Consider the following 19,821-nt stretch of genomic DNA (forward strand, 5'->3'; position numbering starts at 1 on the left):
CCGCTAGATGTTGGAACATCGCTGCTATAACAGCCTCCAGACTTCTGGGAAGGCTTTCCGCTAGATGTTGGAACATCGCTGCTATAACAGCCTCCAGTCTTCTGGGAAGGCTTTCCGCTAGATGTTGGAACATCGCTACTATAACAGCCTCCAGACTTCTGGGAAGGCTTTCCGCTAGATGTTGGAACATCGCTGCTATAACAGCCCCACTCTTCTGGGAAGGCTTTCCATTAGATGTTGGAACATCGCTGCTATACCAGCCTCCAGTCTTCTGGGAAGGCTTTCCACTAGATGTTGGAACATCGCTGCTATAACAGCCTCCACTCTTCTGGGAAGGCTTTCCACTAGATGTTGGAACATCGCTGCTATACCAGCCTCCAGTCTTCTGGGAAGGCTTTCCACTAGATGTTGGAACATTGCTGCTATACCAGCCTCCAGTCTTCTGGGAAGGCTTTCCACTAGATGTTGGAACATTGCTGCGGGGACTTGCTTCCATTCAGCCACAAGAGCATTGGTGAGGTTGGGCGATTAGGCCTGGCTCGCAGTCGCCGTTCCAATTAATCCCAAATGCCATTGAATGCATCTAGAAAGCCTCTGAATGCTGTAGCGTTAAGATTTCCCTTCACTGGAACTAAGGGGCCTGAACCATTAAAAAAACATCACTCCAGAGTACGTGTTTCCTCTGCTCCAGAGAGTTTTACACCACTCCAGCCGACACTTGGCATTGCGCATGGTGATCTTAGGCTTGTATCCGGCTGCTCGGCCATGGAAACCCATTTCATGAAGCTCCCAACGAACAGTTCTTGTGCTGATGTTGCTTCCAGAAGCAGTTTGGAACTCGGTAGTGAGTGTTGCACTCTGAGAGAGTGGGAGGGATGGGAAGGGGAGGGGAGGAGAAGACCACTGCTCAGAGAGAGTGGGAGGGAAGGGGAGGATGGAGGAGAAGACCACTGCTCAGAGAGAGTGGGAGGGATGGGAAGGGGAGGAGAAGAACACTGCTCAGAGAGAGTGGGAGGGGAGGGGAGGGGAGGAGAAGAACACTGCTCAGAGAGAGTGGGAGGGATGGGAAGGGGAGGATGGAGGAGAAGAACACTGCTCAGAGAGAGTGGGAGGGATGGGAAGGGGAGGGGAGGAGAGAGGAGGGAGGATAAGAAAACACTGCTCAGAGAGAGTGGGAGGGATGGGAAGGGGAGGAGGGAGGGAGGAGAAGAACACTGCTCAGAGAGAGTGGGAGGGAGGGAAGGGTAGGGGGAGGAGAAGAACACTGCTCAGAGAGAGTGGGAGGGAAGGGAAGGGGAGGGGAGAAGGGAGGAGAAGAACACTGCTCAGAAAGAGTGGGAGGGAGGGAAGGGGAGGGGGAGGAGAAGAACACTGCTCAGAGAGAGTGGGAGGGAAGGGGAGGGGAGGGGGAGGGGAGGAGAAGAACACTGCTCAGAGAGAGTGGGAGGGATGGGAAGGGGAGGGGAGGAGGGAGGAGAAGAACACTGCTCAGAAAGAGTGGGAGGGATGGGAAGGGGAGGGGAGGAGGGAGGAGAAGAACACTGCTCAGAAAGAGTGGGAGGGAGGGAAGGGGAGGGGGAGGAGAAGAACACTGCTCAGAGAGAGTGGGAGGGAAGGGGAGGGGAGGGGGAGGGGAGGAGGGAGGGGGGAGGAGAAGAACACTGCTCAGAGAGAGTGGGAGGGATGGGAAGGGAAGGGAAGGGAAGGGGAGGGGAGGAGGGAGGAGAAGAACACTGCTCAGAGAGAGTGGGAGGGTTGGGAAGGGAAGGGAAGGGGAGGGGAGGAGGGAGGAGAAGAACACTGCTCAGAGAGAGTGGGAGGGAAGGGGAGGGGGAGGGGAGGAGAAGAACACTGCTCAGAGAGAGTGGGAGGGTTGGGAAGGGGAGGGGAGGAGAGGAGGGAGGAGAAGAACACTGCTCAGAGAGAGTGGGAGGGATGGGAAGGGGAGGAAGGGAGGGAGAGAGAGAGAGAGAAAGAGAGGCTCTGCTCACACAAACCACACGATCAACAACATTGGACACTGTATGGAACACAAAGCCTTCACTATCTTCCTGGAATAGCCCAGGCCTCAGGTCATCTGCCTTTGACCTAAAGAGCAGGAATCTGGACTTCACCAATAAATCGGAAATACAGACATTGTCATCCTACAAGAAACATGGTATAGGGGAGATGGACCCACTGGTTGCCCTCTAGGTTACAGAGAGCTGGTAATCCCATCCACCAAACTACCAGGTGTGAAACAGGGAAGGGACTCAGGGGGTATGCTAATTTGGTCTAGAGCAGACCTAACTCACCCCATTAAATTAATCAGAACAAGAACATTTTACATTTGGCTAGAAATTCAAAAGGAAAGGATCTCAGAGAAAAATGTCCTCATGTGTCCCCCCACTAAAACCTAAGAAAATGAATAACAATGACAAATGGTTTGATGAAGAATGCAAAAACCTAAGAAAATGAATAACAATGACAAATGGTTTGATGAAGAATGCAAAAACCTAAGAAAGAAATTGTGAAACCTATACAGCCAAAAACACAGAGACCCAGAAAACCTGAGCCTACGCTTTTACTATGATGAATGACTAAACCAATACAGAAAAACACCACGGAAAAGAAGGAACAGCACGTAAAGATATCGGCTCAGTGTAGTTGAAGAATCCATAGACTCTGACCCCTTCCAGGAAAATTGGGAAACAGTAAACAAACAACACAAAGAGTTATCGATTCAAAACGGATGTATGTATGGATAAACCACTTCTCCAAACTGTTTGTCTCTACAACAAAGGACAAACAGCAAAAGCATATACATGATCAAATATTAGAATCAACTATTAAAAAGTACCGGGAACCCACTGGATTTTCCAATTACATTGAATGAACTACAGGACAAAATAAAAACCCTCCAACCCAAAAAGGCCTGTGGTGTTGATGGTATCCTCAATGAAATGATCAAATATACAGACCACAAATTCCAATTGGCTATACTAAAACTCTTTAACATCATCCTTAGCTCTGGCATCTTCCCCAATATTTGATCACCCCAATCCACAAAAGTGGTGACAAATTTGACCCCAATAACTACCGTGGGATATGCGTCAACAGCAACCGTGGGAAAGATCCTCTGCATTATCATTAACAACAGACTTGTACATTTCTTCAGTGAAAACAACGTACTGAGCAAATGTCAAATGGGCTTTTTACCAAATTACCATACGACAGACCACGTATTCACCCTGCACACCCTAATTGACAAACAAACAAACCAAAACAAAGGCAAAGTCTTCTCATGCTTTGTTGATTTCAAAAAAGCCTTTGATTTAATTTGGCATGAGGGTCTGCTATGCAAACTGATGGAAAGTGGTGTTGGGGGTAAAACATACAACATTATAAAATCCATGTACACAAACAACAAGTGTGCAGTTAAAATTGGCAAAAAATACACACATTTCTTTCCACAGGACCGTGGGGTGAGACAGGGATGCAGCTTAAGCCCCACCCTCTTCAACATATATATCAACGAATTGGGGAGGGCACTAGAACAGTCTGCAGCACCCGGCCTCACCCTACTAGAATCTGAAGTCAAATGTGTCATGTTATGTCTTGTCCCTGTGCTTTCTCTTCTCTTCGTTTCCCCCTGCTGGTCGTATTAGGTTACTATCTTTCTCTCTCTCTTTCGTTCCGTTCCTGCTCCCAGCTGTTCCCCATTCTCCTAACGACCTCGTTTACTCTCTCACACCTGTCTCCTCTTTTGCCCTCTGATTAAGTCTCTATTTCTCTCTCTGTTTCTGCTTCTGTCCTTGTCGGATTCTTGTTTGCTTTGCCCTTGTCCCGTCCTGTCGTAATCTGCCTCTTTATTAGATGCTACGTGTGAGCAGGTGTCTTTGTCCTCTACGGCCCGCGCCTACCCTGAGGGACCTGCAGTCTGTTGCCGCTAGCCCTGCAATTCTCCTCTACTACTAGAAGGAGGACTCTCCTGCAAAGATAGAGGATTTATGTTTTCCCTGTTTGGACATCTCCTGTAACGATTGAGGATTTATGTTTTCCCTGTTTGGACATTAAAAGACTGTTTCTGTTGAATCGCTGTTGGGTCCTCACTCATCTGCATAACAGAAGAATCCGACCAAGAATGGACCCAGCGACTTCGGATCCTCTCTACTCAGCCGTCGAGATCCAGGGAGCGATGCTAGGCAGACACGAGCAGGAATTGTCTGCTGCTCGACATGCCGTTGAGACCCTGGCCGCCCAAGTCTCCGACCTCTCGAAACATATTCACAATCTCCGCCTTGATCCACCGGCTACTTCCAGGGCTTCCGAGTCTCCGGAGCCCAGAATTAATAACCCACCGTGTTACTCTGGGAGCCCACTGAATGCCGCTCGTTCCTCACCCAGTGTGATATTGTGTTCTCTCTCCAGCCCAACACGTACTCCAGGGGTACAGCTCGTATCGCCTACGTCATATCTCTCCTTACAGGACGGGCTCGTGAGTGGGGCACGGCAATCTGGGAGGCAAGGGCTGAGTGTACTAACCAGTATCAGAACTTTAAGGAGGAGATGATACGGGTTTTTGATCGTTCAGTTTTTGGGAAAGAAGCTTCCAGGGCCCTGTCTTCCCTATGTCAAGGGAATCGATCCATAACGGACTACTCTATAGAGTTTCGCACTCTTGCTGCCTCCAGTGACTGGAACGAGCCGGCGTTGCTCGCTCGTTTTCTGGAGGGTCTCCACGCGGAGGTAAAGGATGAGATTCTCTCCCGGGAGGTTCCTTCCAGCGTGGATTATTTGATTGAACTCGCTATTCGTATAGAACGACGGGTAGATCTTCGTCACCGAGCTCGTGGAAGAGAGCTCGCGTTATCCGTTTCCCCCCTCTCCGCATCACTACCATCTTCCTCCAGTGGCTCAGGTGCTGAGCCCATGCAGCTGGGGGTATTCGCATCTCGACTAAGGAGAGGGAACGGAGAATCACCAACCGCCTCTGTCTCTATTGCGGTTCCGCTGGTCATTTTGTCATTTCATGTCCAGTAAAGGCCAGAGCTCATCAGTAAGCGGAGGGCTACTGGTGAGCGCTACTACTCAGGTCTCTCCTTCAAGATCCTGTACTACCTTGTCGGTCCATCTACGCTGGACCGGTTCGGCAGCTTCCTGCAGTGCCTTGATAGACTCTGGGGCGGAGGGCTGTTTTATGGACGAAGCCTGGGCTCGGGAACATGACATTCCTCTCAGACAGTTAGGGAGCCCACGGCCATGTTCGCCTTGGATGGTAGTCCTCTCCCCAGGATTCAGCGTGAAACGCTACCTTTAACCCTCACTGTCTCTGGTAATCATAGCGAAACCATTTCTTTTTTGATTTTTCGTTCACCTTTTACGCCTGTTGTTTTGGGCCATCCCTGGCTAGTGTGTCATAATCCTTCTATTAATTGGTCTAGTAATTCTATCCTCTCCTGGAACGTCTCTTGTCATGTGAAATGTTTAATGTCTGCTATCCCTCCTGTTTCTTCTGCCCCCTCTTCTCAGGAGGAGCCTGGTGATTTGACAGGGGTGCCGGAGGAATATCATGATCTGCGCACGGTCTTCAGTCGGTCCAGGGCCACCTCCCTTCCTCCTCACCGGTCGTATGATTGTAGTATTGATCTCCTCAAGAAGCGTTTTACATCCGCTCCTATCCTTGTTACACCTGACGTCTCTAGACAGTTCATTGTCGAGGTTGACGCGTCAGAGGTGGGCGTGGGAGCCATTCTGTCCCAGCGCTCCCATTCTGACGATAAGGTCCACCCTTGCGCGTATTTTTCTCATCGCCTGTCGCCGTCGGAACGTAACTATGATGTGGTAAACCGCGAACTGCTCGCCATCCGCTTAGCCCTAGGCGAATGGCGACAGTGGTTGGAGGGGGCGACCGTTCCTTTGTCGTTTGGACTGACCATAAGAACCTTGAGTACATCCGTTCTGCCAAACGACTTAATGCGCGTCAGGCTCGTTGGGCGCTGTTTTTCGCTCGTTTCGAGTTCGTTATTTCTTATCGTCCGGGCTCTAAGAACACCAAGCCTGATGCTTTATCCCGTCTCTTCAGTTCTTCAGTAGCCTCCACCGACCCCGAGGGGATTCTCCCTGAGGGGCGTGTTGTCGGGTTGACTGTCTGGGGAATTGAGAGGCAGGTAAAGCAAGCACTCACTCACACTCCGTCTCCCGCGCTTGTCCTAGGAACCTTCTTTTCGTTCCCGTTCCTACTCGTCTGGCCGTTCTTCAGTGGGCTCACTCTGCCAAGTTAGCCGGCCACCCCGGCGTTCGGGGTACGCTTGCTTCTATTCGCCAGCGTTTTGGTGGCCCACTCAGGAGCGTGACACGCGTCGTTTCGTGGCTGCTTGTTCGGACTGCGCGCAGACTAAGTCTGGTAACTCTCCTCCTGCCCCTACCCCTGGCCTTGCTGTGTCTCAGTCTGTCCCCAGCCACCGCATCTCTCCTGGTCCTGCTCCTAGCCTTGCTGTGTCTCAGTCTGCCCCAAGTTGTCACTCTCCTGGCCTGTTTGGTCCTGATAGCTCTAACTCTTACAGTTCTCTACCCGTGTCTCATTTAAAAAATAATAATAGCACAATGATTCCCTCTTCATCGTTTTCCGGTACGGTCCTGAGGAAAGGAGTTGGGTTCCATCTCGGGACGTGCTGGACCGTTCGCTGATCGGTGATTTCCTCCGTTGCCGCCAGGTTTCCTCCTCGAGTGCGCCAGGAGGCGCTCGGTGAGTGGGGGGGTACTGTCATGTTATGTCTTGTCCCTGTGCTTTCTCTTCTCTTCGTTTCCCCCTGCTGGTCGTATTAGGTTACTATCTTTCTCTCTCTCTTTCGTTCCGTTCCTGCTCCCAGCTGTTCCCCATTCTCCTAACGACCTCGTTTACTCTCTCACACCTGTCTCCTCTTTTGCCCTCTGATTAAGTCTCTATTTCTCTCTCTGTTTCTGCTTCTGTCCTTGTCGGATTCTTGTTTGCTTTGCCCTTGTCCCGTCCTGTCGTAATCTGCCTCTTTATTAGATGCTACGTGTGAGCAGGTGTCTTTGTCCTCTACGGCCCGCGCCTACCCTGAGGGACCTGCAGTCTGTTGCCGCTAGCCCTGCAATTCTCCTCTACTACTAGAAGGAGGACTCTCCTGCAAAGATAGAGGATTTATGTTTTCCCTGTTTGGACATCTCCTGTAACGATTGAGGATTTATGTTTTCCCTGTTTGGACATTAAAAGACTGTTTCTGTTGAATCGCTGTTGGGTCCTCACTCATCTGCATAACAAAATGTCTGTTTGCTGATGTGCAAATGTAACCAGTGTGAAATGGCTAGCTAGTTAGCGGGGTGCGCGCTAATAGAGTTTCAATCGGTGACGTCACTTGCTCTGAGACCTTGAAGTAGTTGGCTTTTGTGGAGAGATAGGCAGCGATGCTTCGAGGGTGTCAGTTGTTGATGTGTGCAGAGGGTCCCTGGTTTGAGCCCAGTTAGGGGCGAGGAGAGGGACGGAAGCAATACTGTCACACAAAGAGTGTGCAAAGCGGTCATCAACACAGGGTGGCTACTTTGAAGAATATAAATTATAAAATCTATTTTGATTTGTTTAACACTTTTTTTTGGTTACTACATGATTCCATATGTGTTAGTTCATAGTTTTGATGTTTTCACTGTTATTCTACAATGTAGAAAATAGTACAAATAAAGTAAGGTGTATCCAAACTTTTGACTGCTACTGTATATTAGAAGAATTTGAAATATTTTGAAATAATTTGATATAAATAGCCTACTTTTTAAAAGTATTTTCAAATACCTTGGTTAAATGCATAGGAGTGTATTTGAGTCAGTTTATTTGAGTATTTTCAAATACATGCCAATACAAGTGTATTTCCATTAACATTCCAATATTAAAGTACTTAAAATATAGCTGAATATTTCCTTCCAAATGTACAGTATCTGAAAGTAATTGTGATTGTGTGTGTGTGTGCGTGTGTGTGTGTGTGCGTGTGTGTGTGTGTGTGTGTGTGTGTGTGTGTGTGTGTGTGTGTATGTGTGTGTGTGTGTGTGTGTGTGTGTGTGTACGTGTGTGTGTGTGTGTGTGTGTGTGTGTGTGTGTGTGTATGTGTGTGTGTGTGTGTGTGTGTGTGGTCACCAGCGACAGAGTGAAGCATTGACCTGGAGTCAGGACGAAGCGCCCTGACACTGTGTTATGCTGTGTAACATTGTGTTGTGCAATAAGGCTGTGTAATGTTGTGTAACTTTGTGTAATGTTGCCAGCCCCCTCACCGTGTCTCTCTCTGTTTCTCACTCACACACGTCTCTCCAACGGTCTGTGTGTCTTGTGAAATATTTTCTTTAGCCAATGATGAGGCCACTAGTTGTGTCAGGGACAGACAAACAGACAGACTCCCACACACAGTGGAAGGGGAGAGGGGAAGGGTGAAAAAGGGGAGTTGGGAGGGGTGGGGTGAGCAGGTGCGAGATGGGAGGGGTGAGGGAGTGAGAGGGGAGGGACATGAGGAATAGGGGGAGGGGAGGAACATGAGGAATATGGGGTTGGTGTGTATGTGTAAGTGATGTAACACTGGGGTCAGTTCCATTTCAATTCAGGAAAATCCAATAATTTAATTTAAGAATTTCAATGAATTCCTTAAACTAACTTAATTTAAATGGAATTGTCCCAGAGAGAGAGAGAGAGAGAGAGAGAGAAAGAGAGAGAGAGAGAGAGAGAGAGAGAGAGAGAGAGAGAGAGAGAGAGAGAGAGAGAGAGAGAGAGAGAGAGAGAGAGAGAGAAAGAAAGAAAGAAAGATGATCAAAATCCAGAAAAGAGACATTCAATTCTACAACCACCTAAAGGGAAGCGATTCCCAAACCTTCCATAACAAAGCCATCACCTACAGAGAGATGAACCTGGAGAAGAGCCCCCTAAGCAAGCTGGTCCTGGGGCTCTGTTCACAAACACACCCTACAGAGAGATGAACCTGGAGAAGAGTCCCCTAAGCAAGCTGGTCCTGGGGCTCTGTTCACAAACACACCCTACAGAGAGATGAACCTGGAGAAGAGTCCCCTAAGCAAGCTGGTCCTGGGGCTCTGTTCACAAACACACCCTACAGAGAGATGAACCTGGAGAAGAGTCCCCTAAGCAAGCTGGTCCTGGGGCTCTGTTCACAAACACACCCTACAGAGAGATGAACCTGGAGAAGAGTCCCCTAAGCAAGCTGGTCCTGGGGCTCTGTTCACAAACACACCCTACAGAGAGATGAACCTGGAGAAGAGTCCCCTAAGCAAGCTGGTCCTGAGGCTCTGTTCACAAACACAAACAGACCCTACAGAGAGATGAACCTGGAGAAGAGTCCCCTAAGCAAGCTGGTCCTGGGGCTCTGTTCACAAACACACCCTACAGAGAGATGAGCCTGGAGAAGAGTCCCCCTAAGCAAGCTGGTCCTGGGGCTCTGTTCACAAACACAAACACACCCTACAGAGCCCCAGGACAACAACACAATTACACCCAACCAAACCATGAGAAAACAACAAGATAATTGCTTGACACATTGGAAAGAAGTAACAAAAAGACAGAGCAAACTAGAATGCTATTTGGCCCTAAACAGAGAGTACACAGTGGCAGAATACCTGACCACTGTGACTGACCCAAACTTAAGGAAAGCTTTGACTATGTACAGACGCCGCCGTAGGCAGACCTGGCTCTCAAGAGAAGACAGGCTATGTGCACACTGCCCACAAAATGAGGTGGAAACTGAGCAGCACTTCCTAACCTCCTGCCCAATGTATGACCATATTAGAGATACATATTTCCCTCATATTATACAGATCCACAAAGAATTCGAACTCCCATATCTATTGGGTGAAATACTACAGTGTGCCATCACAGCAGCAAGATTTGTGACCTGTTGCCACAAGAAAAGGGCAACCAGTGAAGAACAAACACCATTGTAAATACAACCCATATATATGCTTATTAATTTTCCCTTTTGTACTTTAACACTATATATAGAAAATATGACATTCGAAATGGAACTTCTGTTCATTTTTTATTGTTTATTATCTACTTCACTTGCTTTGGCGATGTTTTAACATATGTTTCCCATGTCAATAAAGCCCCTTGAATTGAATTGAAAGAGAGAGTGGGGGGGGGGGGTGATAGGTATTTGTCCCTCATCATCTATGGGTCTGTTATACAGTATAAATGTTCAGTAGGATTTTATTTTAATACATTAAAATCTCTTATAAGGTCTCATTTGGACTAATTTTCCAAGTGTCCTTAAACATTAAAATACCATTTATAATACCATCACATTTTTGCACTGTTACAAAAAGGGATAATACACTAATATATTGACCAGATAAATACTCTAACAATATTGATTGATTCCTTCATCTACCATAGTCCTGCACAACCGTCCAATGTATTCTATGTAAATGGTTCTAAAGAATGTATATTTTGAAAGGTTTCTGGTTTGCTCAGATAAATTATTAAATGTCTTTATTGTTTTGAATTTAAATGTTATTTAGCCTATTTCTCTTATTCTGTCTGGATAGCACATAGATGGTGGACAATATATTCCTAGTATTTACTGAATGTCTGTCTTTTACCAACTGAATACTCTTGTGAATGGAGTTTGGTCATTTTAAATGGTGTACATTGTCAAATAAAATAAGCATGTTTACTTCAATGATCTTGTTGATTGATGACCAATCAAGAGCATTGCGCATGACTGCAACAGAAGAACCATATCTCCACCTTAAAACAATCCTTGCTGCTTTGTTCCTCACAGAGCAGTAGTTCACCCGACTCCCCATTAATACCTGGGATGTTTAAGAATCTTTCCCGGTAAATATTTAGATAAATGTGTGAAAGTAACACACACACACACACACACACACACACACACACACACACACATATAGTTATACTCATTGTGTATTTATTATTACAAGTTTGACTTTTCTGTTATTCCTCTATTTTCATTCTCTCTGCGTTGTTCAGAACGTAAGTAAGCATTTCCCTGTTAGTCCACACCTGTTGTTAACGAAGCACGTGACAAATTAAATTGTAATTGATGATTTGAAATCAAATAACCAATCTGAAGGTTCTTGTTGAAATAGAATAGATCAAAGATCAATTATACAAAGGATCAAACATGACACTTGATTCTGAATGACTTGAACATTATCGGGCAGCTCCTAAACTTAAAGCAATGATTTGTATACTTCCCGAGGGAACAGCTCTCGCCACATCTTGAACATTATCGGGCAGCTCCTAAACTTAAAGCAATGATTTGTATACTTCCCGAGGGAACAGCTCTCGCCACATCTTGAACATTATCGGGCAGCTCCTAAACTTAAAGCAATGATTTGTATACTTCCCGAGGGAACAGCTCTCGCCACATCTTGTGGCGTTGTTTATTACTTACTTACACAACAGAAACAGTTGTTTTTGCTGACACAGTATTACCCAACCCCCCAACAAACGACTGGTCAGCAGCAGAGCCTCTGGAGCACTGCAGCACTACGTGACATAGGAGATATTGATTCTCACTCCTGCTAGATTTTCTCTTCAGATCTTTGATTATAACGGGCAACCCTTCAGTTCAACCCTTTTAGATGGACATTAGTTTGGATACCCTGTCCCACCACTTTGAATTGGATGTGGGACAGAAGTGCTTTTCAAAGGATCCATTCTAGTGTCATTTTATACTCAGAAAGATCATGAGGACACGCCCTTAGAATCAGTGTTTGGACTGTTAGCACAGTTTACATTCTCACACACACACACACACACACACACACACACACACACACACACACACACACACACACACACACACACACACACACACACACACACACACACACACACACACACACACACACACACACACACACACAAACACACACACACACACACACACACACACACACACAGCAGAGTGCTTTAGTGAGTGAGTAACTTCAGAGGTCGTGACTCCTGGTTTTCTGGTCTAAATTCTAATGGTCCAAATTCTACTGAATGCATCCCATTAGCTTAACTGTCTGCCGAGCCTACAGGAAGTTCACACCCTTATACTTTTTCCACATGTTGTTGTGTTACAGACTGGATTTAAAATGGATTACATTTAGATGTTATGTCCCTGATCTATACACAATTACCCCACAATATCAAAGTGGAATTTTGTTTGTAGAATTTATTTTTATTAATAAAACATGAAAAGCTGAAAATGATTAAGTCAATAAGTATTCAACCCCTTTGCAATGACAAGCTAAAATAAGTTCAGGAGTAAAAATGTGCTAAACAAATAGCAAAATAAGTTGCATGGACTCATTCTGTGTTCAGTAATAGTGCTTAAGATGCTTTTTGAATGACTACCTCATCTCTGTACCTCACACATACCATTATCTGCAAGGTCCCTCAGTCGAGTAGTGAATTTCAAGCACAGATTCAACCACAAAGACCAGGGAGGTTTTCCAGTGCATCGCAAAAAAAGGTAATCTATTGGTAGATAGAAAAAAATATAAAAAGCAGAAGCTGAATATCCTTTTCAACATGGTGAGGTTATTAATTACACTTTGGATGGTGTATCAATACACCCAGTCACTACAGATATATAGGCATCCTTCCTAACTCAAGTCGCCGGAGAGGAAGGAAACCGCTCAGGGATTTCACCATGAGGCCAATGGTGATTTTAAAACAGTTACAGAGTTTAATGGCTGTGGAAAGAGAATACTAAGGATGGATCAACAACAATCAGGGTTGGGGAGTAGCAGATTACATGTAATCCCTTAGATGTAAGGGATTACAAAAAAAACAGTAACTGTAATCTGTTACGTTACCAGCTAATATATTGGAATCAGATTACAGAAACGTTTTAAAAACTAGATGATCACTTCAAGCAAAAGTATTTGACACTTCTCGGTTTTCTCAATTACATTCAAAGCAGCACTGAAAAAAATGCGTAAATGTAAGTTTGTTCCACCTGAGCGAGTCTAAACACAAGTCAGAGACCACTATGATGACACACCAAATGATGACCACCAATCAGAGACCACTATGATGACACACCAAATGATGACCACCAATCAGAGACCACTATGATGACACACCAAATGATGACCACCAATCAGAGACCACTATGATGACACACCAGATGATGACCACCAATCAGAGACCACTATGATGACACACCAAATGATCACCACCAATCAGAGACCACTATGATGACACACCAAATGATCACCACCAATCAGAGACCACTATGATGACACACCAAATGTGTTTGATGGATCGTGGGAAAAGAGCAGGAATAGGCTTTTGTAGGCTACAGTACCAAGCTATGTCTTCCAATGGTGCGACTGCTGTCGGCATCCAAAGATTATCCATCTTAAATAAACGCTTGGTGGTAATGATGATAGCAGTGGTGTAGTCTACGGTGATACGGACATCACTAATTATTGATATCTAAAGAGCTCATTGATGTGAAACACACTGCTGCTCTCTCATTTAGCTACATTTGAAGTCGGAAGTTTACATACACTTATGTTGGAGTCATTAAAACTCGTTTTTCAACCACCACCAAATTTCTTGTTAACAAACTATAGTTTTGGCAAGTCGGTTAGGACATCTACTTTGTGCATGACACAAGTAATCAATCCAACAATTGTTTATAGACAGATTATTTCAATTATAATTCATTGTATCACAATTCCAGTGGGTCAGAAGTTTACATACGCTTAGTTGACTGTACCTTTAAACAGCTTGGAAAATTCCAGAAAATGATGTCATGGCTTTAGAAGCTTCTGATAGGCTAATTGACAACATTTGAGGCAATTGGAGGTGTACCTGTGGATGTATTTCAAGGCCTACCTTCAAACTCAGTGCCTCTTTGCTTGACATCAAGGGAAAATTAAAAGAAATCAGTCAAGACCTCAGAAAAAAATTGTAGACCTCCACAAGTCTGGTTCATCCTTGGGAGCAATTTCCAAACACCTGAAGGTACCACGTTCATCTGTACAAACAATAGTACGCAAGTATAAACACCATGGGACCATGCAGCCGTCATACCTCTCAGGAAGGAGATGAACGTACTTTGGTGCGAAAAGTGCAAATCAATCCCAGAACAACAGCAAAGGACCTTGTGAAGATGCTGGAGGAAACAGGTACAAAAGTATCTACATCCACAGTAAAACGAGTCCGATAATCGACATAACCTGAAAGGCCACTCAGCAAGGAAGAAGTACTAAGTCATGTTTTGCAGAGGGGTCAAATACTTATTTCCCTCATTAAAATGCAAATCAATTTTTAACATTTTTGACATGCTTTTTCTGGATTTGTTTGTTGTTATTCTGTCTCTCACTCAAATAAACCTACCATTAAAATTATAGACGGATCATTTCTTTGTCAGTGGGCAAAAGTACAAAAATCAGCAGGGGATCAAATACTTTTTTCCCTCACTATATGTAAACTTCCGACTTCAACTGTATAAAACAAAAAATAAAACAGTGAACTATGTTTGTACTGAATGAGCTAAATTGTCACGTCGTGATAAAAAGGAGACCAAGGCCCAGCGTGGTAAGCGTACATAACTCAGAGAGCCACATCATTTTACAGGAATACTCATTATAAATGTTGATGAAAATACATTTGTTAGACATGGAAATATAGATATACCTCTCCTTAATGCAACCGCTGTGTCAGATTTAAAAAAAACTTTACGGGAAAAGCAAACCATGCAATAATCTGAGACGGCGCTCAGAAAAAGAAAAAAATGTATCCGCCATGTTGGAGTCAACAGAAATGATAAATATTACCTTTGATGATCTTCATCATAATGCACTCCCAGGAATCCTAGTTCCACAATAAATGTTTGATATGTTCGATAATGTCCATTATTTATGTCCAAGTAGCTACTTTTGTTAGGGCGTTAAGTACACAAATCCAAACGCTCATGCAGGTCCAGCCGAACTTCAGACGAAAACTTCAAAAAGTTATATTACAGGTCGTAGAAACATTTCAAACTAAGTATAGAATCAATCTTTAGGATGTTTTTATCATAAATCTTCAATAACGTTCCAACCGGAGAATTCCATTGTCTGTAGAAAAGCCATGGAACGCAGGTCGCTCTCATGTGAAATGCGCGTGACCAGGACCTGGCTCTCTGCCAGACCACTGACTCAAAGAGCTCTCATCCGGCCCCACATCACAGTAGAAGCCTCATTCAAGTTTCTAAAGACGGTTGACATCTAGTGGAAGCCTTAGGAAGTGCAACATAACCAATATCCCACTGTGTATTCAATAGGGGCTGGGTTGAAAATCGACCAACCTCAGATTTCCCACTTCCTGTTTGGATTTCTTCTCAGGTTTTTGCTGCCATTTGAGTTATGTTATACTCACAGAAATCATTCAAACAGCTTTAGAAACGTCAGAGTGTGTTCTATACAATACTAATAATAATATGCATATACTAGCAACTGGAACTGAGGAGCAGGCCGTTTACTCTGGGCACCTCTGGGCACCTTTCAATCACAATGTGTGCGCGTATGTCTGTATCTTTGTGTGTGTTGACGACCAATCAGGTGGATAAGAAAGCTTGGTTTCCATAATATCACACAGGAGGAGAGAGACTACTGTTTAATATCACACAGGAGAGAGAGAGAGTACTGCTAAATATCACACAGGAGGAGAGAGAGAGACTACTGTTTAATATCACACAGGAGGAGAGAGAGAGACTACTGTTTAATATCACACAGGAGGAGAGAGACTACTGTTTAATATCACACAGGAGGAGAGAGAGAGAGACTACTGTTTAATATCACACAAGAGGAGAGAGACTACTGTTTAATATCACACAAGAGGAGAGAGAGAGAGACTACTGTTTAATATCACACAGGGAGAGAGAGAGACTACTGTTTAATATCACACAGGAGGAGAGAGACTACTGTTTAATATCACACAGGAGGACAGAGACTACTGTTAAATATCACACAGGAGGAGAGAGACTACTGTTTAATATGACACAGGAGGAGAGACTACTGTTTAATATCACACAGGAGGAGAGACTACTGTTAAATATCACACAGGAGGAGAGAGAGAGACGACTGTTAAATATCACACAGGAGGAGAGAGAGAGAGACTACTGTCTAATATCACACAGGAGGAGGAGAGAGTCTACTGTTTAATATCACACAGGAGGAGAGAGAGAGACTACTGTTTAATATCACACAGGAGGAGAGAGACTACTGTTTAATATCACACAGGAGGAGAGAGAGAGAGAGACTACTGTTTAATATCACACAGGAGGAGAGAGAGAGAGACTACTGTTTAATATCACACAGGAGGAGAGAGAGAGACTACTGTTTAATATCACACAGGAGGAGAGAGAGAGAGACTACTGTTTAATATCACACAGGAGGAGAGAGAGAGACTACTGTTTAATATCACACAGGAAGAGAGAGACTACTGTTTAATATCACACAGGAGGAGAGAGAGACTACTGTTTAATATCACACAGGAGGAGAGAGAGACTACTGTTTAATATCACACAGGAGGAGAGAGAGAGAGACTACTGTTTAATATCACACAGGAGGAGAGAGAGAGACTACTGTTTAATATCACACAGGAAGAGAGAGACTACTGTTTAATATCACACAGGAGGAGAGAGAGACTACTGTTTAATATCACACAGGAGGAGAGAGAGACTACTGTTTAATATCACACAGGGGGAGAGAGACTACTGTTTAATATCACACAGGAGGAGAGAGAGATTACTGTTTAATATCACACAGGAGGAGAGAGAGAGACTACTGTTTAATATCACACAGGAGGAGAGAGAGAGACTACTGTTTAATATCACACAGGAGGAGAGACTACTGTTTAATATCACACAGGAGGAGAGACTACTGTTAAATATCACACAGGAGGAGAGAGAGAGACGAATGTTAAATATCACACAGGAGGAGGAGAGAGAGAGACTACTGTTAAATATCACACAGGAGGAGGAGAGAGAGAGACTACTGTCTAATATCACACAGGAGGAGGAGAGAGTCTACTGTTTAATGTCACACAGGAGGAGAGAGACTACTGTTTAATATCACACAGGAGGAGAGAGAGAGAGAGACTACTGTTTAATATCACACAGGAGGAGAGAGAGAGACGACTGTTTAATATCACACAGGAGGAGAGAGAGAGACTACTGTTTAATATCACACAGGAGGAGAGAGAGAGACTACTGTTTAATATCACACAGGAAGAGAGAGACTACTGTTTAATATCACACAGGAAGAGAGAGACTACTGTTTAATATCACACAGGAGGAGAGAGAGACTACTCTTTAATATCACACAGGAGGAGAGAGAGACTACTGTTTAATATCACACAGGAGGAGAGAGACTACTGTTTAATATCACACAGGAGGAGAGAGAGATTACTGTTTAATATCACACAGGAGGAGAGAGAGAGACTACTGTTTAATATCACACAGGAGGAGAGAGAGAGACTACTGTTTAATATCACACAAGAGGAGAGAGAGAGAGACTACTGTTTAATATCACACAAGAGGAGAGAGAGAGAGACTACTGTTAAATATCACACAGGAGGAGAGAGACTACAGTTAAATATCACACAAGAGAGAGAGAGACTACTGTTTAATATCACACAGGAGGAGAGAGACTACTGTTAAATATCACACAAGAGGAGAGAGAGACTACTGTTAAATATCACACAAGAGAGAGAGAGACTACTGTTTAATATCACACAGGAGGAGAGAGACTACAGTCAAATATCACACAGGAGGAGAGAGAGAGACTACTGTTTAATATCACACAGGAGGAGAGAGACTACTGTTTAATATCACACAAGAGAGAGAGAGACTACTGTTTAATATCACACAGGAGGAGAGAGAGAGACTACTGTTTAATATCACACAGGAGGAGAGAGAGAGACTACTGTTTAATATCACACAGGAGGAGGAGAGAGTCTACTGTTTAATATCACACAGGAGGAGAGAGAGAGAGACTACTGTTTAATATCACACAAGAGGAGAGAGAGAAAGACTACTGTTAAATATCACACAAGAGGAGAGAGAGAGAGAGACTACTGTTAAATATCACACAGGAGGAGAGAGACTACAGTTAAATATCACACAAGAGAGAGAGAGACTACTGTTTAATATCACACAGGAGGAGAGAGACTACTGTTAAATATCACACAAGAGGAGAGAGAGACTACTGTTAAATATCACACAAGAGAGAGAGAGACTACTGTTTAATATCACACAGGAGGAGAGAGAGAGAGACTACTGTTTAATATCACACAGGAGGAGAGAGAGAGAGACTACTGTTTAATATCACACAAGAGGAGAGAGAGAGACTACTGTTTAATATCACACAGGGAGAGAGAGACTACTGTTTAATATCACACAGGAGGAGAGAGACTACTGTTAAATATCACACAGGAGGAGTGAGACTACTGTTTAATATCACACAGGAGGAGAGACTACTGTTTAATATCACACAGGAGGAGAGACTACTGTTAAATATCACACAGGAGGAGAGAGAGAGACGACTGTTAAATATCACACATGAGGAGAGAGAGAGACTACTGTTAAATATCACACAGGAGGAGGAGAGAGAGAGACTACTGTTAAATATCACACAGGAGGAGGAGAGAGAGAGACTACTGTCTAATATCACACAGGAGGAGAGAGAGAGACTACTGTTTAATATCACACAGGAGGAGAGAGACTACTGTTTAATATCACACAGGAGGAGAGAGAGAGACGACTGTTTAATATCACACAGGAGGAGAGAGAGAGACTACTGTTTAATATCACACAGGAGGAGGAGAGAGTCTACTGTTTAATATCACACAGGAGGAGAGAGAGAGACTACTGTTTAATATCACACAGGAGGAGAGAGAGAGACTACTGTTTAATATCACACAGGAGGAGAGAGACTACTGTTTAATATCACACAGGAGGAGAGAGACTACTGTTTAATATCACACAAGAGAGAGAGAGACTACTGTTTAATATCACACAAGAGGAGAGAGAGAGACTACTGTTTAATATCACACAGGGAGAGAGAGACTACTGTTTAATATCACACAGGAGGAGAGAGACTACTGTTAAATATCACACAGGAGGAGTGAGACTACTGTTTAATATCACACAGGAGGAGAGACTACTGTTTAATATCACACAGGAGGAGAGACTACTGTTAAATATCACACAGGAGGAGAGAGAGAGACGACTGTTAAATATCACACAGGAGGAGAGAGAGAGAGAGACTACTGTTAAATATCACACAGGAGGAGGAGAGAGAGAGACTACTGTTAAATATCACACAGGAGGAGGAGAGAGAGAGACTACTGTCTAATATCACACAGGAGGAGAGAGAGAGACTACTGTTTAATATCACACAGGAGGAGAGAGACTACTGTTTAATATCACACAGGAGGAGAGAGAGAGACAACTGTTTAATATCACACAGGAGGAGAGAGAGAGACTACTGTTTAATATCACACAGGAGGAGGAGAGAGTCTACTGTTTAATATCACACAGGAGGAGAGAGAGAGAGAGACTACTGTTTAATATCACACAGGAGGAGAGAGACTACTGTTTAATATCACACAGGAGGAGAGAAAGAGATGACAGTTAAATATCACACAGCAGGAGGAGAGAGAGAGACTACTGTTTAATATCACACAGGAGGAGGAGAGAGAGAGAGTACTGTCTAATATCACACAGGAAGAGAGAGACTACTGTTTAATATCACACAGGAGGAGAGAGAGACTACTGTTTAATATCACACAGGAGGAGAGAGAGACTACTGTTT

This window comes from Oncorhynchus nerka, linkage group LG7 (genome assembly GCF_034236695.1).
Source record: "Oncorhynchus nerka isolate Pitt River linkage group LG7, Oner_Uvic_2.0, whole genome shotgun sequence".
Taxonomy (NCBI): domain Eukaryota; kingdom Metazoa; phylum Chordata; class Actinopteri; order Salmoniformes; family Salmonidae; genus Oncorhynchus; species Oncorhynchus nerka.